Source organism: Marmota monax, unplaced genomic scaffold (genome assembly GCF_021218885.2).
Source record: "Marmota monax isolate L192 unplaced genomic scaffold, Marmota_monax_Labrador192_F-V1.1 WCK01_AAM20220418_F8-fsc00060, whole genome shotgun sequence".
Classification (NCBI taxonomy): Eukaryota; Metazoa; Chordata; class Mammalia; order Rodentia; family Sciuridae; genus Marmota; species Marmota monax.
In genome coordinates this window covers 7,225,328-7,237,295 of record NW_026692826.1, presented here as the reverse complement: position 1 = coordinate 7,237,295, position 11,968 = coordinate 7,225,328, and the positions used below count along the sequence as shown (strand labels likewise).

At 49.5% G+C, this 11,968-nt stretch overlaps 1 long non-coding RNA gene across 1 annotated transcript; it reads right to left on the bottom strand.

The window, feature by feature from the left end:
• Positions 1-41: 41 nt before the first annotated feature.
• On the bottom strand, positions 42-11,605 carry LOC131424329 (uncharacterized). The gene is made up of 3 exons (XR_009227119.1): positions 11,256-11,605; positions 1,386-1,563; positions 42-566 (listed from the first exon to the last, which is right to left on the bottom strand). It is a non-coding gene; the product is annotated as an uncharacterized LOC131424329 (long non-coding RNA).
• Between the last annotated feature and the right edge of the window lie 363 nt (positions 11,606-11,968).

Here is an 11,968-nt window from a genome sequence, read left to right as displayed (position 1 = left end):
TCCCACCAGCTCCAGCAACTGGAGTGCTCTAGAAGGAAAGAAAGCAAACGAAACTCATATACCTGCCTGTGATTGATGACATTAAGGACAGCCCTGGCCTGGGTCATGGGCTCTGTCTTTCTGACTCCCTGCCCCCTTCTCTCCATTGCCTCCAAATGAGGGACCTGCCATGAGCCTGGTCTTCCCTCAGGGCCCTCCTCCCTTCTCCCAAGACAGGCTCCAGGTGGTACACGTGGCCTTACCTGGCTGCACGGGTGGGATGACTCCACCTGTTCATGTAGTGGTACTCAGGGGAGGCAGTTCTCCCCGGCCCTGCGTGTTCCCTGGCCAAGTGAGCAGAGTGCGCCCCAGGCAGTGGGACCCCCAGAGCCCTGCGCAGCCCACGGGAGCTGCCAGCAAAAGTCCCAGGAGCTCGATGCGCAACTGGAGGAGGGAGGCCGGCAACTTCTCCGCTTGGTGGAGCTGCAGCCACCTGGGGGAAGGTCTCCAGGTGGTTTCCAGGATTCCCCTGCCTGGGTCCTTCCTCCCTCTCTCTCACTCACCTCCACCCATGGGAAGGTAGACACCTAAAAAATCATACATTAAAAACATCATGACTTTATAATCTAAAATAGCTCACTTAAAAATGATAAAAGATGGAGTTTCAGGGTCTAAAATAATAAGGCAGACCTTGTGTTAATCTGTCCCCTTTTTTCCTACAACAAAAAAAAGGGTGGGTCTGTCTCCTAAATCAGAGTCTAGCTGGTCACCAGGGGACAGCCAGCGTCATACCCAGAACCTTGGTGGACTGGGGGATTACAGACTCACAACGTGCCAGACCTTCCTGTTCTGACTGATGATTACCTGAAGGCATCGTGAACTCATCACCTGGTTGTAAAGAGCCCATTCAGGGCTGAGTCCTCTGAACACAGAGGCATAGTCCTGGTGAGGTGCCAAGACTGCCCACAGGCTGCCTCTGCTCAGCCGGCCAGGACCAGAGGCCAATGCTCAGAGTGAGGTGGAGCAGAGAACACCAATCTACGATGCGAAGACCTCCAGGTTCAGAGAAAAATCAGTGTCTTCTCCAAACCAATTCTCCCTTCTGGGTTTTCATGTAGTTTTTAATAGATTTTATTTTTAAAGATTAAGGTTCCCATAAAATTGAGTAAAAAGTCCAGAGATGTCCCACTTTTACCCTATCACAAACACACAGCCTCCCCCATTATCAATGTGCCACACAGGCACATCACTCTAACACAACGTCCGCAGATGACATTCGGGTTCCCTCTGGGTACTGTGCATGCTACACTGTTGTACACAAGCACAGTGACACTCGTTTGCCATGTCACTATCTGGCAGAGCCTATGTGCTCTGCTTATGGGTCCCACCCCGCCCACCCTAGCAACCTCTGGTCTGCGGGCTGTCTCCATGCTGTGCCGCTCCCCAGGTCACGGGGCTGGAATCGCACGCACGCTGACTGTCAGACTGCCTTCGTTCACGTCAGGCTGAGCACTGAAGTTGCTTCCACGTCTCTCCATGGCTTGACAGCTCATTTCTTTTTAATGATGCACACCATTCCATTGTCTGCAAGTAGATTTTTGTGCCCCTCTGTTGTGCAGGAAAAGCATGGACCCTGGAGCCAGCAGCTCCAAGATCTTGCAGTCTTGTCTGTCTCTAGTGCTATGCTGACATATGCCCCTGGAGTGACACCTGTGGCATGCACTGCAGGACAGTTGAGATTTTGGGTCTAAGTGTCCAGCACACAGTAGACCCAAATCCTTTTGTATTCCCCTTTCCCAAGTTAATTTTTTTCTAAAAAAAAAATAAAAATATGATCATCATGTTTCTCTTTAGACTAAAAGAGAAAAGCAAGTCTGTGGAGCTCAATCGATGGCTGCCTAAAACATAAGGCTAGACAAACTGGTGTGGCATCTGAGGCCAACTCGACACTCTGCACTTAGCACCAGACTTGTGCACATGCTCCCAGGGGGACCACGGGGATACAGAGAGGGGGAAGATGCTGGACACGGACTCTCTCACGGAGCCAACAGTTGCTAGCAGACTGACCACTCTACAGGGGACAGGAGAGCATGAGCATCCAGGGGATTAGAGAGCCGAAGGTGTCCCATCCCTGTGAGCACATGCATGGGCCTGGGGCACCAGGAGAGTCCGAGGCAGCCCTAACGTCTGGTCCACTCATGACCAAAGCCATTTGTTTGGGCCTGAGTTCTGTGTCCTACAGAGATCAAAGGTCTGTGAGATGCAGGGCTTCTCTTGGGTCCTGGCCTGATGCTCTGGGCCTGAAAACATCACAGGGTCCAGCATGAGGTACGTCTGAGAGTCCCTGGGAACAGAAAGGAAGGAACTGTCCTACATTGTCCTGGCCAAGAGGGGTCATCGTGCCCACTTTCAGAGGCTGCCCGGCAGGTTACCTACCTTAGGACGGAGCATCAGCAAGTCTGTTTGACAGACAGGAGGTGAACATTTCACGCTCCCAGTACCGACTCAGAGAGCCTCCACTCACTCTCAACACAGCAGCCAGATGTCTTTAGAAGGTGGGTTAGATCCTGTCACTGCTTGTTTTAAACTCTCTCGAGAACTTGGGAAAAACCCAGCTGCTCACCTGGCCTCCCTGGGCTGACACGATGGGGTCCGCCTGCCTCTGCAGGCACAGTGCCGGTGCTGGAGGGCACCAGGTGTGGGTCTCCTCATCACTTGCTCCTGCTCCCCAAACACCACTGGCCGCAGCCAACTCCACTCCTGCACTGTCCTTTGACCTCTGGGCCCCAACCAAGCAAAGGTGAGAATCAGAACTGACTGACTTTCTCGTCAGTCCAAAGAGAACTGCACACAGCATGCGTGTCCTTATGCAGGAGAGGGTGCACCTTTCCAGCCAAAACGTCCCTTAGCACAGGATGAAACATCACCAGCCAAAAGTAGCACAGCTCCCAGGTGACATGCCTCCTATCAGGTGGACACTGCAACGAGGGAGGGGTGTTTTCAGAAACTCTCTGGATAGGATTCAGCTCACATAAAGTCTGAGAGACCACAGAGAATCCCGTGTTCACAAAACAAGAAGGCTGAGAGAGAGAGAGCAACTTTGAGTAAGGGGGCGTAGGTAAGAGGCAATGAATTAAATAGAATTGAAGATCTGAAAATAAAGCCTCATATTTATGATCAATTGGCTTTCAGCAAGGGTGCCAAGATAAGTCAATGGGGAAAGAAGGGACGACCCAAATGTCCCTCAGCAGACAAATGGACCAAATGTGGATCGTCCATGTAATGAGATATTATTGGGCATCCAGTGGGATGAAGGGCTTGGCATGAAAAGGAATGAAGTTCTGACACTTGCTACAACGTGGATGGGCCTTGGACACATTGTGCCAAGTGAAATAAGCCAGGGCTAACTATTGTGTGATCCCCTTATGCAGGAGACGGTGTACCAGAAGAGTAAATCCCTAGACAGAAAGTAGATCATTGGTTACCTGGGGGCAGGGTGGGGTGGGGTGGGCTTGGGGAGTGACTGATAATTAGTAAGGAGTTTCTTTGTGGTTGATAAGAATATTTCCAAACTGTGGTGATGGTTGTACAGCTCTGAATGCACTAAAACCCATTAAAATGCTTACTTTATATGAGTGAAGTGCAAGGTATATGAATTCCATCATAATACAGGCAAAAAAAAATCATAATCACAAATACAACCACTCATTTGACAATAGGAATATAATGTTATGAGGGATGCATATAAGGTAGTTGAATAGTGGCTGTCATGTATAACTAATTAGAACAAACAAAAAATAAATTAAAAAAATGATAGCCCATCAGAGGGGAAAAGTTCACAGTGAGGTTGGGCTGTTCACGAGTGGATTAAGGACACAGACCACTAGATGGCGCTGATGAGCCGTTCCCCGCCCGGTTTCCCTGAGCTTCTGGGACCCAGCCAAGAGCCAGATGGCAAAGAAGTCAGGTGGGAAGGACACCTAGAGACCTTAGTGGCAGGAAACGGAGCTCAGGGCACGGAGGGATCTTCCAAGCAGACTCTGAGATGGTGTAGGCTGTTTTAACTTTTATTTTTCATTCAATTTCCATCAAAACATTTACTTGTTGCTTCTCTCCAAAGAAAGATGAAAAGAGAAACAAGAAAAAGGAAAAGAATGAAAACAGCATTTATACACAGACCGAGAATGTTTCCAATTTCAGTGGGCGCTGCCTCCTGGGCGGGGGAGAGGTCTTGCTCCTGACAGCAGAGCTCATGCCCTACATTCCCACATCCTTCTCCGTTTCTCTCCCTTTCCCCACAGGTACCAACCAAGGTGACAGCGCAGTCTGCATTGGTCCTCCAGCCCCCGAGGTCAATGCTGGCCATGAATGTGGCCTTCACCATCTCTGGGTGGGATTTCTGGCTCTGCCCACTTGTTCTCCTCTTGCTCTTTACTTTCTGTTTGTTTTCTGTGTGACCGACATGCTTGATCTTGAACTAGTCATCCACTGAAAATCTGGAGATTTAGAAGGGTCACTCTGGTTTTTGCCTTTGCAGGAAGAAGAAAAAGGAGCTAGGGACAGAAAGGTGACATGAAAGACTGGAACTGGAGACTGGGCAGAGAGAGGTCTGATCTCAGTGTTTCCTTGACTACATGAGCCCACAGGCTCCTCTTTATTCCTGCCGGTTGCTTAGATTTGAAACAAAGTTCCAAGTGTCCCTGTGCAAAGACATTTTTAACTCTTCAGAGGAGGGCCACATCCTGGCCATGTGCACCCTGCCTGCCCTTCCCCAGAGTGAGGGCGTGGGGAGAGCACCCCAGTCTTCTTGGCCTTTCGACATCTGCTCTTCCTCTCTCCTCCACTTGCCAGGCTTCTCGCCTGCCTGATGCATCCCTCTGTTGTGGATGGCCCTCCATGTCTGTCTCCTGCCACAAAACACCAGCCAAAAGCAAGCTGGGCGAGGGGTGCTGGGAAAAACCCATACTGCGCTGACGCTGAACAGTGGGAAAGGAAAGCCCGGCCGTCCCCAGCCCCGCGGTCTCCAGCAAGGACGGACGGCCTGCAGCCCAGGAGCACACTTCAGTGCTGGGGACAACGTGGACACCAAGAACTCTGTTTGCCAAGTCCTCTAGAGTCCTCATGCTCTCACTTGACAGAGTGCCGTTTCTGCCTTGGTGAGCTTTGTATAACAGGAAAATGTGGTTTTTAGCTGAGTTTGTCTCCTCAGCACAGGATTTAAAACAATGACAGAAACAGGCTCTTCTGGATTCTTTCATCCTGCAAGCAGAGCCGAGCCTGGGATTCCTGCCCATAAGCAATGCAGCAAGTCCAGAAGGAGGCAGTTAGGGCAGGTCCCCTCAAAGAGCAGCCACGAGTAGTGCCAGAGGGAAGGAGCAGCTAGTAAGAGCAAAGTTCTCCAGACAGTTCCGAGAACCACGGTCTCTGCACCACTCTCAAGTGGGATCTGGCCAGCAAATGCAATGCCAGAGGGCCTTTGGCTGAGGCCAGGTTTGGTTTAAACTCGTTTCTGAACTGAACACAAGTCCCACACACCTCCCTGCGTTCGGATGTTTGGGTGTGCCAGCAAAGGATATCACCTGGCTAGGACCTAGCCGGCCACGAGGCGTTCAGGAAGACGTTCTCCAGAAGCCATGGAGGGGAACCTGAGCCAGGCACGGGTCTCTCCGGGTTCTTCAGCTGGTGTGGACCTTAGCTGTAGCACTTACTGACTGGCTGGCTCAGGCTGGCAACAGGCTCCGACTCAGACAACAGGGTTTGCCACGCACCGTGGGGGTTGGCAGGAGAGGGCGCATGAACGCCATCTGGCACTTCTAGTCTGAGGTCCTCTCTGGAGCATTCCATCCTAGGCAGAAGACAACTAATCTGGTTGCCCCAAGGCCCAGGTGGGCTCAGGTGGCCCCTGGCTGTGTGAGGGTGGGCCATGGGGAGGGGAAAGTTGCATTGTCATTGTGAGATGCTGGCAGCACTAACTGCACCAGTGCCACCTCCAGCCCTTTTGTCCCCTGAGGTCTCCACAGATCAGCCAGAGAGATTGCCCAGGTTGGCACCACTTCCAGAGCCTTCCAGCAAACGTGAGGCAGCTTGGAGCACAGTGACAAATAAGGCCAGAAAAGAAAAGATGTGAGTGAAATAACCAGATTCCTATTCTTTTTAACCCCCTCTCCCATAGGAAGGAACCTATCATCAATTAAATTGATACACTGAAATATAGTACAGGAGTGACAGTATTGTCACCAGATTAAGCTGGATTATGTAACTAAATGCAGTGGCACATGCTTATAATCCCAGCTGCTCAGGAGGCAGAGGCAGGAGGACCACAAGTTCAAGGTCAGTCTCAACAACTTAGTGAAACCCTGATTCAAAATGAAAAATAAAAAGGAGTTGGGAATGTGGCTGAGTACTAAAGCACTCCTCGTCCCATCCTCAGTGCTGAAACAAACAAACAAACAAAAACAGATTGTGAGATCCTCAACACCAGGAATGCTTCTGATTCTGAGCCTAGAACAGGGCATGGCTTCTGATTTTGAGGGGTGACAGGTGGAAATCCCAAGTGATTGAGGGTGGTGTGCCAACACAAACTCAAGCCAGGTGAGTTGCCCCCTTGGGCTTCAGCAGCTGGGCTAGCCCTGAGCCACAGCCTGCTTCTTGTCCTTAAAGTCTTGAGAAACTGATGTGACTCCATTTTTGAAAATAAATAAATAACAGCAGCTTCTACCTCAAGGCTGTCCTAAGGAAGGGGGCGTGACCTTTGTCCTTGGAAAAACCCACAGAGCCCTCCTAAGCACATACCCTGCTGAGTTGTTTGTCTGCAAATAACAGGAGAGATCTGCTGCGCCAGGTGTCCCTGACTCAGTTAGGCTAGGTGAGGACCCATAGCAACCCCCTAGCAACCTCCAATCAGCATAAGACAGGGAAAATACCGGGGATGCCAGATGACCACCCAGTAGTTTATGGTGTTGATAACGTGTTGGGAAACCATGTAGTTTAGCACGTACGCCCCTCGTGGCCTAAACCAATCAGTTCAAAGGAATCCCCCTCTTGTACTAACCAATCACCCCTACCCAACTTGTTCCCGCCAGTGAATGTGCTAACCAATGTTAAGAGTTGTTGTTTGATTTTCCCGCGGTATGGAATGATTTGCTGTGTGATGTTGTGACACAGAGAGGATCCTCCCAAAACCTATAAAATCTCACTGAACAAAGGACCAGGACTCACTCCCTGGGACCGCTGCGTCGGGAAGAGTTGTGAGTCTAGGCTCGAGCTTGCAATAAAGACTCTTGTGTGATTGCATCGGATTCTGCTCCTGGAGGTCTATTGGGGTCCCATGAACCTGGCATTACAGTCTCACTGTAGTGATTTTGTGTTGAAGTGTTAAAATGCATGTAAACGCCTGCAGGGTAGACTGAGTGACCTCAGGGAGCAGCAGAGGAGACCCAGGCAGAACAGAGATGCAGGACGTGCTAGAGCCAGCGGAGGCCCAGACTCAGGCCTGATGACAAGGAAGGGGATGGAGATGTTTCCAGGAGTCAGGAGGGGGGGACCCTGAGGCAGGGTGGAGGCACCAAAATGCTGAGGTCGCTGAAGAACACCTTTCTGTTCCTAGGAAACCGTAATTACCTCGACTTGCTTTAAAGTGTATCTTCTAAGCCAGTAAGCTCAAAGCAAAGTTGTCCTGACCTCAAAGCCCAGGGATTTAGCTGCCCTTGCCACCTGGGAAGCGAAGCCCAAAGGATTAGGGCAGCATGAGTCAGGGCTACTCCTAGGATTTGGTCACAGGTTATTATTGGTTGTGAACCCAAGTTCAACATACGGAAGGGCAGATATTCACAGAGAGGGCAGGGACTTTTCTACCTCTTTCTATCAGGGTCCTGGGCACCTGTAACACTTCACAAACTGGACAGCTGAAACAACAGAGGCTCATCCTTTCACAGTCTGGAGTCCACAGTCCCAAATCCAGGTGTGGCCAGGGCCGTGCTCCCTCTGAAGGCTGTGGTGGGGCTCCTTCCCGCCTCTCCAGCTCCTGAAATCCTGGGCGTTTCTTGGATTTTGTCTGCACCGCCCAGTCTCATGGCCAGCTTCTCTCTGTGTCTCTTCTTCTTAGAAGGACACTCGTCACTGCATTTAGGGCCCACTGGAAACCAGCATGACTTCATTTTAACTTCTCACATCTCAAAGATTCTATTTCCAAACACAGTTGCATTCTGAAGTTCCAGGTGGACCCAGGGGATATCATGCGGACGGACATGGTCCAACGCAGCAGGCTGGCTTTTCTTTCCCTCATCACCACCTAGCACTTTCTCACTTGTTTACTAAATTATCTGCATGACTTACTTGTGTGAACATGAGCGCTGTGGGGCCGTGACCTGTCTCCCGTGTCACCACACCTGACGTTGACGCCTGTTCTCCCCCCAGTCACGTCAGGTTTCCTCTTATTCCTCGTTCAGTTTCCCTGTGGGCGCGAGTGTCCATCTTGCTCAGTCCTCAGTGTGGGGCTCAAACTGGACAGTTCTAATTCTGTAAAATGGCCACTCTCCTTGGGAACAACTCAGCTAGCCCTGCTTTCTTCTTCCTACAGGGAGTCAGTCCTTTTCATCTCTTTCCCTCCGGAGAGCTTAGCTGGTCTCCTCCGCCCTCGCCCCCTTGTCGCTCTGCTCTGTGTCCTGGGCAAATGCATTTTAGTCCCTTAGTTCTCTGTCTTTGCTTGTGCCTAGTCTACAACTTACACGACCTACTGAGCTATTTCAACGGCGATTTTTCATGCTCAGGACTTCTCATTGGTAGTTTTCATATCCATCTGTTCTTGCTTCATATGTACTTATTTAACTTTTGTAATTTCTTATTCTTTGACATGAGTGTTAGGCTTGCATTTTTCTCTTGGCAATTTTAAACGTACTTCAGGGGTATCCATTTTACGTATGCCCTACAGTTTGCATTTCGGTGACAGTAATCTACTTCCCAATTAATTTTAGGGGCCATTTTTCTTCTTACTTGCCTTTTGTATTTTGAGGGCTCAGAAAACGTACCCCAAAGTGTGGTATTTTGACATGCTGAGCTGCAGAGTCTCGGGAGCAGGTTTAACTCCTCCACAGCCAGTCTCTGGATCCTCTCTGTCCTTATTCTCTTCTGAAGCCTAGGAAGGGGCTTTTCCTCAATTTCCAGATCTACCAAAGATCTTAGAATTGTCCCAAAAATCCTTTGCTGGAATTTTACTAACAAAGGAAGATTAAATTTTTATCATGGATGAAGAGACTGGAAATCAGAGCCCAGAGGAACTTGGTCTCAAACTATTGTATCATCTTGGAGTCATTAATTTCTCCCCAGATCCACCTATTCCCCTCTAGAATTGCAGGAAGCCCTCACACCCTCTTCCTATGAAGAAGATTTTAACCTTCAACCGTCTGGCCCTCTTCTTGGGCTTCATTTTTGGTGTGGCTCATGTAAACATGTACACCTTAATAAACCTGCTACGCTTTTCTCTTGTTAAACTGCCTTTTGTCGTAAGAGTATCAGCCATGACCCTTTATAACCGGCAAAATGGGAGCACCGCTTTTCCTGGCCCTCTGGGGTACGCTTGGGATATGCACTGGCTTGGCTGGGAGGCAGGAGTATCGTTCTCCTCTCTGCAATGACTGCTCTCTAGATACGCTGTGATCCTCCACTTGGTGCTTGGAGGTGCCCATTCCAGGTCCAACACTGGTGACTCTGAGTTCCCATGCAGTGCCAGCTGGGAACTGTTGTGGGGCAGGTCGCTCAGAAAACACACTAAGTCCCAGTTTTGTCCAAATTAAAGAGTCTTTATTTAGCTGGCCAGTTGGACTGCTCCCCACAGGACCCATAACTGTCTCTGCAAGGAACAGCCCCAATCCTGAGCATTTTAGGATATTTAAAGGCAAAAACCACATCTGGGTTGACGTAGCTGCAAGCAAGCAGGTCCAGAAGCTGAAGTGAGCAGTTAATGAGACAACGCAGTGGGTACACTGGTATTTCCCACAGGACTTTCCAGGTTGGCATAGCAGCAAGCAAGCAGAAGGGAAGTGGGTCAAAATGACCCTAGCTGAGTACGAAGTTGAAGAGTGATTACTAACATCTAGACAATCCATCTCTGACAAGGTACATTGCCCAAGAAAAATGGAAACCAAAGAGGACAATTTTACATTGTATAAGAATTACTATTTTGTGTTGCCAAGTATGTTATGCTAGGTTTCTATTAATAGGTACAGAGGCGGGGCTTTGCCACCAGAGAAGCATTTCTTACATGGTATGGAGTCTTAGGGTAAAATGGAGTCTGTTTGGTCATTGCCCATATAGCCTGGTCCATGACAGGAACTAGTCTGTCCCTGAGTTGCATACACTTGGGCTCTGCTTGCCTTCTGCATCTGGGGTGCTTTTGGTACCTGCTTTTGGTGGGACTCTCATTCCTTCATGCTGTGGCCCAGCCAATCTGCACCTTCAGCCCCAGATCATCACTGTATGTTTTGTCTTGTATCCCTTAGTAGTGTCATTAGTGGGCTTTTAAGTTTATTCCTTTTTGATTTAAGTTTTAAGGTACATTCAGTTGCTTTGTTGGTAATTTTAAGAGAACTTATATACTAGCTTGATCACAATTTGCCTACAAGGATATGGCTTCCTGAAAGATGATGTCCCCATGTGTGGGAAGCCACCCGCAAAATGTGCATAGAACAGATGGGCACTGAAGCCATTGAACGGGAAGATCTGGTATCTGGGAACACACAGCAGCACTCCTGCTGGTGAGATGACCTGATACATGTGAACTCCTACCCAGCTCTGCTCAAAACACCAGACATGGGCGTGACCCGTTAGCCAAACAGCCTGCCTACCTGCACATATATCCTGTTTTTCATGAAGAAGCAAGCACGGAGACAAGACTCCTCCCACACGGAGACCTTATACCTACCAATCCCCTTTGACCTGTACCCCTATAAATAAAGCAAGCATGGGCTCCATCTTTGTTAGAAGCTGCACCCGTCTGGTGAGCTGGTCTGTTGCTGCTCTCGCTCTGAAACTATATTTCTGTCTTCTGTGGTTATTTCATGGTACTATTTCTTAGCTTTTATTTCTCAGCCAGCCCATCCCCCTGGCTGATGCAGGACGTGTGCAAGACCCATGCTGACCTGCGTCCTGTGCTCAACATTGCAGACTCCACAGGAAGTGCTACCTGTTACCCAATGCAGACTTTCCTAAGTAGGAAATGGGCAGGGATAAGCTGAAGACCAGAGGTCAAACGGAAAAGGTTGCATGCTCCAATCACTAACCTTACAAGGCATCAATGTTCGTATCTTGGATATCCCCAGCTTCCATGGCCAGGACTGGGAATTATTCATAACTGGGGTCCTGATACCAGGAGCGCAAGATCCAAACCCCAACCTGTCAGCAGGACCAACGTCCAACGTCAGGTGAAGTGTTGCCTATATCAGCTCTCCTGAGTGGACTTGTGGCCTGTGGTACAAAGGGCAGATTGGATAACGAGTGCCCAAAGTACACTGTGAAGATAAACACCATGGACTCTGGACCTGGGGTGCCCGGGGCACAGGGGTCACTCCTGGGTGGTACCGGGGCCTCCTTCTCACCTATGTTCTCTGGAGAATTTCATTGTACAGACTTCTTCTTAACACCATCTCTCTCCTCTTCTCCTTACACCTACTCCCTGAGGCATTCTGGATCCCATTCCTTAGCGGTTCAGCAGGGGACAGTCAGCTTGATGGTGCAATGGTGCCAGAAGCCCAGTATGTGTCCCTTTCTGAACCACTCATGTACCTTGAAAGTTGCCTCTGTTTTAACCAATGCACTTTGAATCTTTTGAAAGAGTGATTGAGAAGCTGGACATTGGGGCATTGTGCTCTGGGGACAGAAGTCCCTCTCTTTGTGTATAAAGGTTACTTCCCTCAGTTTGTGCAGTGCTGGGATTGGGTAGGAAGGTCTTTAGGTTAAAGCTCCCTAATGCAACACTTCTCCAGTCCTCCCTGAA